This window comes from Dasypus novemcinctus, chromosome 7, assembly GCF_030445035.2.
Source record: "Dasypus novemcinctus isolate mDasNov1 chromosome 7, mDasNov1.1.hap2, whole genome shotgun sequence".
Lineage (NCBI taxonomy): Eukaryota > Metazoa > Chordata > Mammalia > Cingulata > Dasypodidae > Dasypus > Dasypus novemcinctus.
The window spans coordinates 95,320,863-95,337,637 of NC_080679.1; the positions used below are offsets into that span (position 1 = coordinate 95,320,863).

At 35.9% G+C, this 16,775-nt stretch overlaps 1 protein-coding gene across 1 annotated transcript in view; it reads right to left on the minus strand.

The window, feature by feature from the left end:
- GALNT13 (polypeptide N-acetylgalactosaminyltransferase 13) overlaps nt 1–16,775 on the minus strand; it is a 592,145-nt gene that overhangs the window by 397,798 nt on the left and 177,572 nt on the right. The window lies entirely within an intron of this gene.

Sequence of the window (16,775 nt, forward strand, 5' to 3'; positions counted from 1 at the left end):
TGTAGGGGAGCCCCACGTGCAAAGAGTGCACCCCATAAGGAGAGCTGCCCAGCACAAAAGAAAATTCAGCCTGCCAGGAATGGTGCTGCACACACGGATAGCTGACAACAAGATGACGCAACAAAAAGAAACACAGATTCTTGTGCTGCTGACAACAACAGAAGCGGACAAAGAAGAACACACAGCAAACAGACTCAGAGAACAGACAACATGGGGTGGGGGGTGAGGGGATAGAAATAAATAAATAATTTTTTTAAAAAAAGAATCACTGACTATTGTATAGGTTATTGGTTGGACATGAAAGATATGATTTACATTTGTCTTTACATAGTAAAGGTTAAATAAGAAACAAGATCTCTCAAGCACTAAAACCAGTGCTAATATAAATATAAATACTATAATAAAGAATTAAAATTTTTCTAAATATGAGAACATTATAAAAAACAAAAATTTCACACCAGCTAGAGAAACACTGTAAACATGCCATAGCATAGTGTATGTGTAATAAATGATATATAATAATACAAAATTTCATACAGAAGAGACATGTATAGTATATAACAATACGGCATGTATGTCATATATTTAATGGAATTCACACAGTAATTTTTGTAAAAGGTAAAAAAGATGAACTGAGACCAAATTTCAAATCATATCAATAATGATATGATCTTGCTGACTACTAAAAAAAAGAAAAATTTCTTTGAATTGACTCAAACCAAAAACCTAATTCTATGTACTGCATATAAGAGATACACCTACAATATGGTGATTCAAAAAAGGCTAAAAATAAAAGAATAGACAAAAACTTAGCAGACAAATAGACAAAATAAAAAAGTGGAGGTTGTGATACTGATAGCAAAAACATAATATTAAAGTAAAAAAGCATTAAATGAGACAAAGAAGGATATTTTATGTTAAAATTCACATTTCATAATGAAGATCTAACAGTTATGAATATCTATACACCAAATAATACAGCTGACTACATTAAACACACACACACAAAATAGATGGAAATACATGTAAATAGGAACGCACTAATCAGATGGCACTTTACTAACCTGTAGTATTTTGGTTAACCAAGCATCACCTGAGACTATTCATGGGTAAATAACAGATTAGCACAAAATGAAGAATAGTGTATGATTAAAGGGGGAAGGGACTACATTCTTGAAAATATCAATGCTGTAAAAGACAAAGAAAGGATGTTGAAATGTTCCAAATTAAAGGAGTCTAAAAACACACGTTAACTAAAGGCAGTACCTTATCATAGACTAGACCCTGTACAAGAGGGGAAAGCAAAATATACATGACATTATTGAGTGAATTCACCAATTGAAATATAGAAATAGGTTAGACAAAATTATTTTATGAATGTTAAATATATTGATTACCTCACTGTGGTTCTATTAGAGATCATCCCAATTCCTAGAGAATACACACAGAATTACTTAGAGGTTTGTAGCAGTTTGATATTATAGATGAATTCCAAAAAGAAATATTGGATTATGTTTGTAAACTGATCTTTTCCTCTGGGCATATGAGATTATATTGGATTCAGTAATCAAGTAAACTCTTGTGACAGTAGGGCATTGAGTATCCACCCCCTTGGTGGGTGGGGATTCGCAGATAAAAGGCATGGCAAAGGACAGGGCTGAGGATTTTTGATGTTGGAGTTTTGATGTTGGATGTTGGATGCTGAAGCCTTAGGCTGGAGCCCCGGGAAGTAAGCACAAGAGGGAAGAGAAGCAAACCCCAGAAAGGGAAAAACCCAGAAAGCCTGTGAATCCTCACAAACATCGGCAGCCATCTTGTTGTAGAAGTTGAGAGAGGTTCAATTATTTGTTTATAGAAAGGCCAGACTCAGGAATGATTCTGAGAAGGAAAAATGGTTTATTGACCGCTGGCCAGACTCGGGAGCTTTCTGTTTCAAACCCAAGTCTCCAACAAGATTTTCAAGTTCTTTTTATACAGGGTGGGGAGTCAAATGGTGCTTTTATCAAAGAAAACTACTTTCTTTGTTAGTTAAGTCTTTGCCTGAGTACTAGATAGGTTTTGAATTAACATATCACCCACATTTCAGGTAAGCTTGAATTAGCATCTTGCCCACATTCTGTCTGGATGCAACCTTGAATACACATTTAGTCTTACATCTTTTCTGAACATTCAAAGCCCATGATCACTTAACTGGATTTCTAGAGACTTGGCACACTTGGATTCAGAATTAGATGATTTTGAATTTATGCACAGGCTATATTATATTTCCCATTTGAGGCCAAGTCCAAGTTCCCTTAAGCTTCAGCATCACCACCATCAGAGTTTCCCTGGACTGATTGGTATGTATATAGAGTTTACATTGCTAAATGGCCTCTTGGGACTGGAGTCGTTGCCATGATAACCAAGGGCAGGACTGCAGCCTCTTACCGTCCCACACCCACAAGTCAGGACAGACAGCTTAGGTTAAGGTTATCTCTAAAGAGACAAAGACCCTCCCACCCATAGCCCACATCAATCTTGCTCCAACACATGAAAATAGACTTTGGTGAGGGAAGTAAATTATGTTTTATGGCCTGGTATCTTTAAGCTCCTATTGCAAATAAATACCCTTTATAAAAGCAAGTCAGTTTCTGGTATTTTGCATCAGCACCCCTTTGGCTGACTAATACAGAATTTGGTACCAAGGAGTGGGGAAGTGCTTTTGAAATTACTGAAATGCTGGAATGGTTTTATAAATGGGTAAGGAGTATTTTTTGGAGGAACTGTGAGATGCTTGGAAGAAAATACCTACAGTGCACTGAAGAGACTGTTGATAGCAATATGGATGCTAAAGAGACTTTTTATGATGCCTTAGAAGTAAATGATGGGAAACGGACTTGGCCCAGTGGTTACGGCGTCCATTACCACATGGGAGGTCCATGGTTCAAACCCCGGGCCTCCTTGACCCATGTGGAGCTGGCCCTTGCGCAGTGCTGATGCACGCAAGGAGTGCCGCGCCACGCAGGGGTGTCCCCCGCGTAGGGGAGCCCCACGTGCAAGGAGTGTGCCCCGTAAGGAGAGCCGCCCAGCGCAAAAGAAAGTACAGCCTGCCCAGGAATGGTGCCGCCCGCTGACGACAACAGAAGGGGTCAAAGAAACGAGACGCAGCAAATAGACACAGAGAACAGATAACCGGGGGAGGGGAGGAATTAAATAAATAAATAAATCTTTAAGAAAAAAAAAAAAGAAATGATGAAACTATTAGTGGAAACTGGAGGAAAGGCAATCCATGTTTTAAAGTTGCAGAGAACTTAGCAATATTAACTCTTGGTGTTTATGGAAGCAGAATTTTAAATTGATGAACCTTGGCATTAAGCTGAATAAATTTCCAAAGTAAACCCAGAGAATGTGACTTGGCTTCTGCTTGCCACTTATAGCAAAATGCTAGATGAGAGAGATATGCTGACGACTTAACTGTTGGGTACAAAGTATATAGAAACTGATTCTGGAAATTCCAAGCTTCTGGAAATCAACATCCCAGATGAAAGTGCCCCACTGGAGGACTTAACTAAACTTGGAATTGGTAAATCAAGATTGAGCATGCAGTTATGTCAGAAAGACTTGTGGAAATTCTTACTGTCTGATAGCTTCAACCCCTGCTTCCTGCATGCTAAACCAACAAGATTTTTAAGAGAGCTGTATGAACAAAACCACTGTCAGACTGGAATAAAAAGGACATAGAAATGAGAGATTGAAGGAGAAACAGCTTTAAAAGGAAAACCATGGAAGCAGACATCACCTTGGGCCAAGAAAGGAAACCCATCCAAAGGAAACCATCCAAGAAAGGAAACCCATCCAGAGAGTGTGAGTTTGCCCCAGCAGTTGAAGATGGTGGATGTTCCTGTACAATATTCTGGGAAAGTTTTGCTGCCCCAGGGTACAGAGAGGGTGAGCACATTCCCCAAGGATTAGGGCAGTTACTGTCAGTTCCCTACAGATTTGAGAGGGGTGGACCTATCCCCCAAGGGTTAGGGAAGGCCAGGTGGTCAATTCATTGCTCTGAGTGGGTTGAGCCTGCATGCCACAGGTTAGGGGGAATGTTGTCTTCACATCACTGTACTAGGGGGCTTAAGATTCTAATACAAAGATTGAGTAAATTATGGCAATCACCCCAACACTCTTGCAGGGAAAGGTCTGGAGCTTGGTCAACACCCAGATGCTTAATGAGGGTGGAACCAATAAAATGGCCATTGGGCAAGTATATGGAAAGGGTGAGTCCCCATATGGCCCCAAGGAGAAGAAACCATCATCTTAAGAATGACTCTCAGACTGAAATTGAATGGAGGATGTCCTTCAGGTTTACTGAAATATAGAGGACCCATGACTCAAGTTTCCCTCCCAATTTCTCCTTATTGTAATGAAAATGTTTATCCTTTCTCTGTTCATTTGTGTATTGGAAGTAGATGAACTGTTTTGTAAGTTTCAGAGTCTATAGCAGACAGGATTTTGCCCCAGCACAAACTGTATTCCTTTAAATAGATTGTGATGTGATTTAGTACTTGCATTGAAACTGATTTAAGGTTTTTTAATATTGTAATGTCTTTTTGGAATTCAGAGGATGGAGTGTAGCAGCTTGATATTATTGATGAATTCCAAAAAGAAATATTGGATTATGTTTGTAAACTGGTCCTTTCCTCTGGGCATGAGATTATATTGGATTCAGAGGTTTACTTGATTAAGTAATGTTAGTAGAGCATTGAGTATCTGCCCCTTGGTGGGTAGGGACTTGCAGATAAAAAGTATGGCAAAGGATAGGCTGAGGGATTTTGATGGTGGAGTTTTGATGTTGGCATTTGATGCTGAAGCCTTAAGCTGGAACCACAGGAAGTAAGCACAAGAGGAAAGAGAAGCAAGCCCCAAGAGGGGAGGAACCCAGGAAGCCTGAACCTCACAGATGTCAGCAGCCATCTTGCTCCAACATGTGCAAATAGACTATGGTGAGGGAAGTAAATTATGCTTTATGGTCTTGTATCTATAAGCTCCTACCCCAAAAAAAATACCCTTTATAAAAGCCAACCAGTTTCTGGTATTTTGCATCAGCACCCCTTTGGCTGACTAATGCAAGTTTAATAGCTATAGTATGTGCACTTATTTATACATACATATACATAAATATGACAGAGACAGAGCAAACAGCAAAGCAAAGGTAGTACAATGTTAATATTAGGTAAATCTGGGTAAAGGGTATATGGGAATCATAAGTAATATTCTTATTTTTGGAACTTTTCTATACATTTGAATATCTTTTATAATGAAGTATTTTTAAAATACACATAAGGAAAGAAGAAGAAATTATTTAGGGAAGCAGATGTGGCTCAAGCAATTGGGCTCCTGTCTACCATATAGAAGATCCAGGGTTTGGTACCCAGGGCCTCCTGGTGAAGGCAAGCTGGCCCATGTGGCAAACTCGCCCATATGGAGTGCTGTCCCGCACAGGTATGCTGCCCCATGCAGGAGTGCTGTCCCGCACAGGAGTACTGGCCCATGTGGAAAGCTGCTGCAGCAAGATGATGCAACAAAAAGAGATGCAGAGGAGAGACAACTGGAGATGCAGCAGGCCAGGAGCTGAGGTGGTGCAAGAGAATAACTGCCCCTCTCCCACTCCAGAAGGTCCCAGGATCTGTTCCCGGAGCCACCTAATGAAAATACAAGCAGACACAGAAGGACACACAGCAAATGGACACAGAGAGTAGACGAGGGAGGAGGGAAGAAATAAATAAATCTTAAAAAAAAAAAAGAAATTAGGGTAAAGTATTCACTTAGAAGGATCATGACAGATGCTGGTTCATAATATTGACATATTTGTAGATGTCAGTGCAAGTTAGTTCCTCCTTTACAAAATATAATTTCATATTGGCTGAATTTCTTCATTCTTCCCAGTCTATTTTTCAGGTCTCTTCAGCCTGCTGTGTCTCCCTAGAGGCAGAGTTGTATGGATTGCTTCATTGGGCTCCCCTGTTCTAAGGTACTTTCTTGGGTTTAGCCAATGAGAAATGCCAGCTGGATCAGCAGGTGTGAGCAGAGTTAGGACCCCTTCTGGGTCCTGCAGGTGCAGTAGCTTTTCCTTCACTAAAATTTACTGTTTCTTATGAGCAGCCCTCTCCTACCAATAAAGCTACACTTAAAACTAAAACTGTCTTTCCAGGTACCTGCAAACTACTCCCTCCCTCCCCCCGTTGCACTTGCATCCCCTGCCTACTCCCCACAAGTCAGTAACCCTTGTTGTCTTCTTTAAACTTCCCCACAATTTTCTAAATATTCCCTTTAAGTTAACCTTCCTCAATCACTCTTTTCTGAGTGTGTTATCTGTCTCCTGCTAGGATCTTATCTGACACACTGTTAATGGGAAAAACGCTATGAAAAATGCAATATGCTTAAATACTGGAAATTTGTTGAAAACTACGTACATTAAAAAACTAAAACTATTAGAACCAGCTTTGAGAATGTATGTAAACGTAATCATTTTGAAATATCTACAGGGGCTGCTTCACAGATAAAAATGGATTCAACTAATTTAATTGTTTTGAGATAGCATCAACCATTTTCTCAAAAGAATTCTATAGAGTAGCTTAACATAATGGTGCATATACAATTTGGTAGAAATTAAAAATTTATATATGTAGACAAAAAGCAATGCCTTAAAACATCATGAAGCCCATGCTATTTCTGAGCAAGTCTATCCATTTTAAATTACCAGTACTATTACTTTTATCACTCTCCTTGCAGCTGTGGTCAAGACTCTAAAAGACGAATTCAGGGGAAAATAAAATTTCAAATAGCTTGAAAATACCTTAAATACAAAAACCTGGCTATTGTCTCTAATTTTTCTTTTATCTTTCTTCCAGTTTTCTGAAAATGCTCTGTTAGGTATTTTCAACCAAGGTCACATGAATTCTACCACTTAAAGAATATCATATCAGCAGCTTAGGTAAAAAAGTTCAAAATTTTCTTTCATTGACGTTTACAGTAAACTCCATCTTTTCAAGTTGCTCCAACTTGAAACCTTGGAGTCATCCTTGATTCTTGTCTTTTACCCACATTTCACATCCTATCCATCTGCAAAAACTATTGTTTCTACCTTCACAATATTGAATCTGACCACTTATTACCTCCTTCATTCCTCCTCACCAGCCACTGTCCTCTCTCACTGACCTGTTAAAATATTCATTGAACTGATATGATCACTTTTACCTGGTCTTTCCTGAAGTCTCCTTAACAGGGTGACCAGAGTATCCTTTTAAAAGTAAGAAAAACTATGCTAATCTTCTCTTCATGACCTTACAATGTTTCCTCTTATCACTCAGAGTAAAACCCAAAGTCTCTATGTGAAATGACACCCATTACCACTCCAAACTCATTACCTATCCAATTCCAACAAGTTCCCTCTCCTCCAGCCAAACTGGTCTCCTTGCTGCTCTGTTCTGGGTCATTCCACTGGTTCCTCCCTTTGCCTGGAATGCTCAACTCCCAAGTATCTACATAACAAACTTTATGTATTTGCTCAAATGTCACCTTTTCAATGAGTCCTGCACATTTAATGTTATAGAACATCCCTCTTCCCACCACTTCCTAATCTTCTCTGTTGTGTTTTTTTCTTTTTTCCACAAAAGTCATGGCCTTATAAGGTTCTTTATCATTTATATACTAAATTTATTGTTTGTGGCCTCCTGTGACTTAGTGCAATGACTGGCACAAAGCTGACGTTCAAACAAATATTTGTTTAATGAGTTGATGAGTTAAATTCAAACAAATATGTAGTGAGTGCCGACAGAATTGATGTGTATTCTAATAGTACATCTTTCCAAGTAAATATATAGTGTATACATTAGCCAAAAATTCTGAAACATATTTATATCATAATATGATAGTGATAAAGCCACAATTAAATAATTTCTAATTTCTGGGTAAACCTTTTTTCAAATATTTCTATACAAATATATCACACATATAAGAAAGTATTCTATTCATTCTTTAGGAAACACATTAAGTTATAGATATGTCTTCCAAAAAGACTTCTCTTGCCCCTGTTCTCTTTTCTTTATGTGCCACCCCCACCTTATGCTCAATGCTGAAGTATGTGGCCCTGCTTTTCTTTGCTCCACCATGGGCACTTAATACATTTATTGCCATTATCTATTAATGTGTCTCCATTGCACAAAAGACTATGAATTTTTCAAGGACAAGGTCTATTTTATTCATCCTAGTTTTCTTAGCACTTTAATTAAGTCAGTATTGCATAAATATTTAATGAATAGAAGAGAAAAAAGGGATAAGGAACTGCTTAAGACCTCTCTGCACATTGTTTTTTGAAACTTTCTATTGATCTATAATTGTTTTTTTAAGTATATGTTCCCTTCCAGCCATTTTTGTAATGTCTTCTTTGAATGCAGGTAGTCAGATACAAGGTCACTGTAGAAAACGTTGAGTCATGAAAAATTTAACCTAAGGACAAAATGAATGGATTTGTATTTTTTGTCTTCAACTCTTCTAATGTAAATGTTTTACTACAGATAGGTAGTCACCTATTTTCAAAAGGTCATATAAATGTTTTAGTGCTTTTATTGTCTCGGTAGTCTATTAACCTTGGACTATCATAACACTGGATTAGAGTTTGTAACAAATTCAAAGAACTGAGGTCATGGTCTTTCCAGCAAAGATGTATTAAAGAGCTTAATTGAAATTTGAGCAGTTGGTATTATTAGTATCAGCTACAGATTTTATTTCAAATTCCCATTTATTTAGTGATGGTTCTACTATCAGTAACTTTAAGTAGAATAAGAAGAAAGACTGAAAATTAATTCAAATACAAGATACGGAAATGTGAAGTTTTTAAAAATACTATAAAAAGTACTTGATCTATGAATCTGAAGCTATCAGGACAGCTAAATTTATCAGTTAATGTATCAACTACATCCTGGGACAGGCTGATCAATAGTTTGCCTTAGATTAAAAATGTAAAGATGTTACTAAGATATGTCTTTGATAAATAAGATAAATCTAGTTGCCCAGTCATACTTAAATTATTACAGTAAAATAAAATGCCTGGTGAACTTGGGAATTTCTATAAAATGGAGAGACTATTTAGGGAATGTCAAACTCAACAGAGTTATATTGATGTTTAGCTGACATGCTTTCCAATCATCTTTTATCCAGACACATAACTCATTGGTTTTACTTTTTAAAAAATTTTAACTTTCAATGTAAAAAAAAGCACAGCCCTAATCAATAGGAAAAAAATCAGCTTAACACACTTTTCTTAACTTTTTATTGTTATGAGGTTTCAGTAATTCTAACTTGAAGAAAAGCTTATCAGAGAATTATAACCACTAACATATGATCTCTTATTGGTTTATTTAGCAATAAAATCCAGGTTTTACTAATCTCCATTGTCTGAGGGAGCAGCCAAGACTTGGCTCATTAGACAGGCACATTTTTTGTAAATGGACTATTCCTACTGAGAATGAATATGAAACTGTGGAGAGAAATCACACAATTTAACAAGAGTATGTCTGTGAAAATGGATCCTAGATTGCTCTTGTGATGTCTCTGTTGCTAGCTCCTCATTTTTAAGACTGAACCTCGTCTACTGCACCCAGACTAGCAATCCCCCACCATCCACAGGGATTCCTTCCCTAAAATTGCAGTTGTAGAACACTTTCTCCAATTAGTTACTCTGAAACTCAATTCAGTCTTGTAATTCTGCACTTAATCCATACCTGTCCTAATGATTATGTATTTGTTTTGTTTCTGAAAAAAAGTATACATATTGCAGAAGAAGAGATATGTTTAAATTGCTGTTAACTCTGTAGCTAGATAATAAAAACTAGATAACTAATGGACAGATAACATTCCAACAGAAAGAGGCATGTCTTTTCTTCAATCTGCATTCAGTTGTAATTCTATGAGCCATGCTCTTTCAATTAAAAAGGAAAAAACATGCCACATGTTGGAAAATATACCTCAACAGGGAGATCCCTGCTGTGGATAAAACCACCAAAGATATTATCCTACCTGTTTATAGAGAGACCTGCAGCTTCAATGTGATAGCTGTGTCTATATAAGCAAAGTAACAAAACACAAAAAAATATTATAGCATAAAGCCTTACTTATTTTGGAAATCACATGAGGAGTGAAATAATTACGTGAGATTTACTGAAACAGAGAGAATACATATTTGATCAACTCTTCACTTAACTTTGCCTAAAGAAAGTAATTTGTCAAACATATGCAAAGAGTGACAATAGGAATTCTTATACTTTTAACAAAATTATGTCCCACCATCATATTTCACCAATATAATCAAACATTGTATATATCATGTACCCTATTTAAATCATACAGGACATTTAAAGTTCACTTTATGATATGTGCATAATTTCTAATGCAAGATATTTTATAATGGATATAGTTTTCACTTTATGAAGCTTCCTGTGAAGAAAGTTTTACCAACAATTTTGTTTTCAAATTGACTGAATCTCTTTTCCTTCTACATAAAAGTTGTTTGTTGGCTACAAGCATGCATTCCTTAAGGGATACCTATGAAGGAAAACATAAAGCACCCATGCTCCTGTCTGCCAATGAAGGAGTTGATAAGTAAAAAGGGTACTCACTTTTGTGAATATTAATACAGAAGAAAATAATTTCTGAGATATTATGCATTTGCCTTCAGAAATGATCTGGACCTTAATTTTGAAAAATGAAAATAAGCATTTTTTCCTTACCTAACCTAAGTTTCTTACGCAAAATACAAAATGTTTCATGAATAAATCTCTTAAATAGTAGAATAAGTATTCAATTGAGAATAACTTCTATGGTGGGGTTTATGCTCCATTACTCATTCTTCCACCTTTGTTCCTCATATATAACAGCAGAGGCAGAGAATACCACTTCAGATCAAGAAAATGAGAATGGGTATTTGAAATTCACAATACACTTGTTCAGAAAGCATTCTGAAAAAAGTAAAGGAAGAAAAGAGAAATAGCATAGAAATCATCTGGGGGAATAAAATGAAAAAACAAGGAAAAGAACCAAACCTTTGTAATCATACACAGAAAACTTCCCACTGGCATAATATAGATTCAAAAGATAAAATATTTAAAGTGAATGTAAATGTATTTGTAAAAAGAAGTTCCGTGCAAAAGCAATACATTTTATTCATAAGCTGAGGGTAAAAACAAAGAAAAAAACATTGAGTATGAAATAAAGGAAAAATAAATAAATCATAGTTCCTCAGGCAAGAAAGTGATAAAAGGAGGAAGAGAAGTGTGGAGGACATCTGCACCTATTGTAAGTACAATAATAGCAAGATCCATGCCCTCTGTTAAGTGTGTTTATCACTACCAGAACACAGTCGGATAGAGGCACTCTTAGTTTTTAAAAGAAATATATAGTCAGAAAAGGAAACAAAAGTAGGACATTTAGCTCTCAAGAAATGTAGTCCCCTTGTAAATTACTCTGAACCTGGCTTTTCATCCATCTAAGTCCAGATTCAAAGGATAGGTTTCTTTAATCTTTAAAACACAAAGCCACAGTTTATCTAAAGCCCTTTACAAGTATTCTAGTATTTATAAATATCCACTCCAGATTTTGACACAGGATTTAAATGTCCTAATGTAAACAGAACTCAGTATTAGATTTAGTATCTTCCTCAGTGAAAAGAGGCCTGGGAGGCTACAGAAACAGAAGTAGTTTTAGATAAAAATCAGATACATTTATTGAGTACTTATAATGTGTCAAACACTGTTCTTCACATATATTATTTCATAATGACTCTATCAGATAAGATCTATCATTTCATTACAACAAAAATAATTTGTCTAACAATTTTAGAAGCTAGAAGTCCAAAGTCAAGTTGTACCTTGGGCCATGCTCCCTCTGAAACCGGCAGGGAAGAATCCCACCTTGCGTCTTCTTAGCTTCTTTTAGTTTCCCAGTAATCTTTGGCATTTCTTAGCTTGCAGCTCCAGTGCTCCAATCTCCACGTTGGTCATCTCATGGCCTTGTCCCCCATGTCAGTATCTCTTCTATTCATTGAGGACACCAGTTAGTTATATTGGATCAGGACTGGGATAGTTAGGCTAATGTGTCAACTCAGTCACGTAATGTTGCTGAGTTGTTTGGCCAAGCAAGCACTGGGCTAACTGTAATACAAGGGCATTTCATGGATTTTAATCATCAGTGAGCTGATTGCATAGATGGCTCATTACATGTACACTCAAGGGAAGAGACTGCCTTCAGAAATGAGTGACATCTTAGGCAATCAGTTGGAGGGGATTTCAGCATTCAATGCCCATTTCTACTTCAGACAAACAGTATCTCCTGGGAATTCATCAAGGGCCTTCAAAGACCAGATCCCCTGGTTTGCAGCCTGCCCTGTAGAATTCGGACTTCCACATCCCCATGGTCTTGTGAGACAATTTTTTAAAATCTCATACTATTTACAGATATATCCTGTTGGTCCTGTTTCCCTAGAGAACACTTATTCCAGTATGACCTCATTTTAACTAATTCTGTCTCCAATGACTCTAATCCAAATAAGGTCACATCTAAGATAATGGGGGTTAACTTCAACAATATCTTTCTGGGGGACACAATTCAACCCACAATAAGCCTGTAGCTTGGGAAGGTGAGAAGAAGGTAAGCCTAACTCATTAGGATGAGCTCTTGATCATTAATCTTCTTAAAAGACTGACCTGGTAGCTGTGCAAGCACAGGTAAATTATTTAACCTTTTTGTATGTGCCCAATTTTCATAATTGTAAAACTTGCTCCAAGTGTTTGCTAGACTATCAAGGTTTCACATGAAAACAACTTGAATTAAGTGATTGAGTGATTTAGCTTATGAAGCAATACAGTGATTTTAAAAAGTGGTCTTTCTCTTTAAAAACGAAACTTTCTTTTCTTTACCTCTTCATATTTATTAAGATGCATTTGTCTGTGAGGATATGAAAGAACTGTATTTCTCTGCCTGGACTTTTATGTACATGTAAGTAAAGAAGCCATGTTGACTCTTTCATCACTAATGAAGTCACAAAACCTAAGAGAAACTATGCCATTAATTGACTAAGATTAGGGTACCTACCAAAGCATTCTCCAAAGTTCCTTTGGTCTCTCACCCTTTGTTTCAAACCAGAAACACCCACTCCTCAATAAATCTTCCTTTCTCAGATATTTTAGTATTACCCAGGTATGACACCAGCCTTGCCAACATTGGGTTATACTCACCAATCTTCTATTTAATCTGGAGTTACTTAATATTGATTCATGAATATTTGATCCCAAGATAACCAGAGATAATATCCTTTACCCCATGAGCTGGAAGCAACTAATTTGTTTTTTAAAATTGAAGTATAATTTATATTTGGTAAAATTGACCCTATTTTGATGTAAAATTCTATGAATTTAGGGAAATACACCCATCTATATATCCACCACCTGAATCAAGACAAAAAACAGTTCCATCAGTCCCAAAGATTTCCTTGTGCCCCTTTGTAGAAAATCTCAACCCCCACCCAGACCCCTGGCAACCATGCATCTGTTTTCTGTCTCTATCATTATGCGATTTCCAGAATGCTATATATAAACAGAATCCTATAGCACGTACCCGTTTCAATGTAGCTCTTGTCGGATAGCATAAAGGATTTTGGATTCATCCATATTTTGCATCTATGAACTATTAGCTCCTTCAAATGATGAGTAGTATTCCACTGCATGGATGTTCCACAATTTGTTATCCCTTCACTGACTGAAACACATTTAGGTTATATCCAGTTTCAGTTTACTGAAACTGGATATGAACATCTGTTTACACATGTTTTTGTAAACATAAGTTGCCTGTATTTTCATTGTATTACGTGTCTTCTGAAGACATGTTTTTATTTTGACAAAGCTAAATTTTTTAGTATTTGTCATTTCTGGAGGACTCTGTTTGGAGTTAAAGCTAAGAAAACTTTTTTTAATGCAAGGCCACAACAATTTTCTCTATGTTTCCTTCTAAAAGTTTTATAGTTTTAGGTTTTACATTGAGGTTTTTTATTTATAGTTAATTATGTATAGGATACATAATATGAATCCAGGTTCATTTTTTCAGCTTATGAATATCCAATTGCTCTAACATCATTTGCTGAAAAGGCTATCCTTTTTCCATTGAGTTGCCTTGGCATCTTTGTTAAAAATCAGTTAACCATATTTGAGTGGGTATATTTCTGGGTAATTCTGAAGTAAATTTTGAAGGCAGATGATAGCAGAATATCTAGATATTGCTAAGAAATCATATTTTTAAAAATATCTTATATGCTGCCAACCTAGCAGCTTACATCACTAGTTTTCCATTTTTTAATATAAATGAAGTAGAATATTTCCCTATTTTTCTATAAGGGAAATCAATGGCAGTAAAAGAAAAAGGTTGAATTGACAATGTAATATCCAGGTCATAAAAGTTTTAAGTCAAAAAAAACTTTAAAAGTCATTTAAGAAATTAACTCTTTTAAAGGGGACACTAGACCAGGAAATGAAAGAGGAAAATAAAACTATGGAAAAGAATAGTATGGAAGAGAGGAAAGAATCATTTATTAAGCATCTCTTATTGCTACAAACCATTTTGGGTGTTTTTACATATAATCTTAATGCAAATGTTAACCTTAATTTACTGAGTCTGAGGTCAAGTTTATTCAATCAGAAAGAGAATCACTCAGATCCTACCTCCCAATTCAGTGCTCCTTCACATTATGTATCTCAAATCAAAAGTTACTCTTCAAACTTTGATACTAGTCAACTTCTGTTGAATTCCTAATGAATTTCACTTGGTACAAGAAGTTTTTAAGACATCTAGAGAGGTAAAATGACAACTAAAAAAGCAATTCTGCAGTTTAGTGTAAACAAAGAAGCCATTTGTCTGTTCATTCAATAATCACTGAGAACCAGTGCAATGAAGATCTCACGTTAGGCACCGATGAAGTTAAAACACTCTCCTACCGCATACATTCATTCACCTCAGAGTACAGAAAAAAGACATATTCAGTAACTGGGACAAAAGAAGAAGAAATGCATTTAGTAAAAGAAATGCAAATAAAATGCTGAGGCAAGTTGTTTATAGAGCACACACAAAAGATTTCCAAATGAGAAGATGGAAGAAACCTTAGGAAAAGAGGACATTTGAAATGGAAGCTCTTACAATTGTTGGGGAAAGGGAAGAGGCAGAGATGAAGAGAGCAAGCTATTTTAAACAGAAAAGGTGATCATAAAATGCATGGAGAATCTGGGAAAAGAATAAAATGCATGGAGATGTTGAGAACAGGAAAAAAATCACTTTATCTGGAAACACAGTATATGGAAATAAATTAAAAGAAATGATCTTGGGCCTAGAGATTGAAGTCAGATATTGCACTGTCTTGCTTATGACATTTATTCTGTTACAAATATCACCTGACTACTTACTATCAGACATGCACAATTGCAAACACTGACAATATAGCCACAAATAGGACATGCAAGGTGTTTACTCCTCATGGAAATTAAATTCTGGAGGTTCAGGAATCTGGACTTACTCAAGAATCAATCAATATCAATAAAGATTTTCAAGAAGTGTCTGGTGGGATGGAATGATTACATGAGCAGAGGAGTCTTAACATAATCATGGAAAAAAGTCAAAATAATAAATATTCAAACTGATGTTTCTTGCTTCCTGTCTTTGATTTTGCTAAAAAGTTAATACAAAAATAATATTTAACGAATGAAAATCATATCTAAACAGATTTTTAAAAGTTCAGAAGTAGGATATGACAGGATGCTAAATGAAATGTTTTTCTAACTAAGAGAGTAGCATGGTCTACTTATAAACAGGTTTTAGTGCACACAGTGGAGTGAAACTTACGTTATTTAGAAAGGAAAAGACCTTGTGTCTACACACTTGAATGACCTGCCCACCCATCTAAGAATACTTGTAAGAATGTATATTCTATTTAGAAGGAAAAGAACTCAATGCAATAGAATCTTTCACTGATTCGAACCTCAATTAATAATTAATTTTAAAGGCCTCAATTTCAAGAAAGAATGAGATAATTTTTCACCACCTGCTTCTTTCAGTAATTGAGATTTAAGCAGGAGTGAAATTTAACAAGTTGTACTCTACAGAACAGGACATTTTGCACATTTGGTGTCTACTTGGCATTATCTTCTGATTTCCACTGAGACAACCTCTGATCCACAAGATGATAGGATGGATAATGTTACTGAGAGCTAGAAATACTGCCGGCCATTATCTGAGCACAATCCATAAGTCTAGCACAGTGCTCCCAATGTTTCCGTAAAGAAATCGTATTTCAGTTTATACTGTCCTATATCCTGGGAGGAGAGAGGTCAAATATTTTGCCTGTGCTATAAAATCGATGTAAAAACTCAGCTTTGTTTACTGAAGCAAATAATATGTAATCTATAATCTTTTTCAACACTGTATTCAAGTAATTTCTAGTTTGTTACCATGTAAGGACACAGCACATCTCAAATGAAGATTAACTGATTTTCAAGATGAAAAGCATGTAAGAAAAGGCAATTACAAAAATAGTCAAATTAAATTATTTCACTATATTTTCATAAAACAATAACTTGCTTTCTTCTCTCTATATGTGTATATATCCTTATACATATATATCCCAATATTATTATGACTCAAAAAGAAAGCAGCATTCTATTCATATTTTCTCTCACTGAGAATTCCATCATAAATGACATTTAATTATT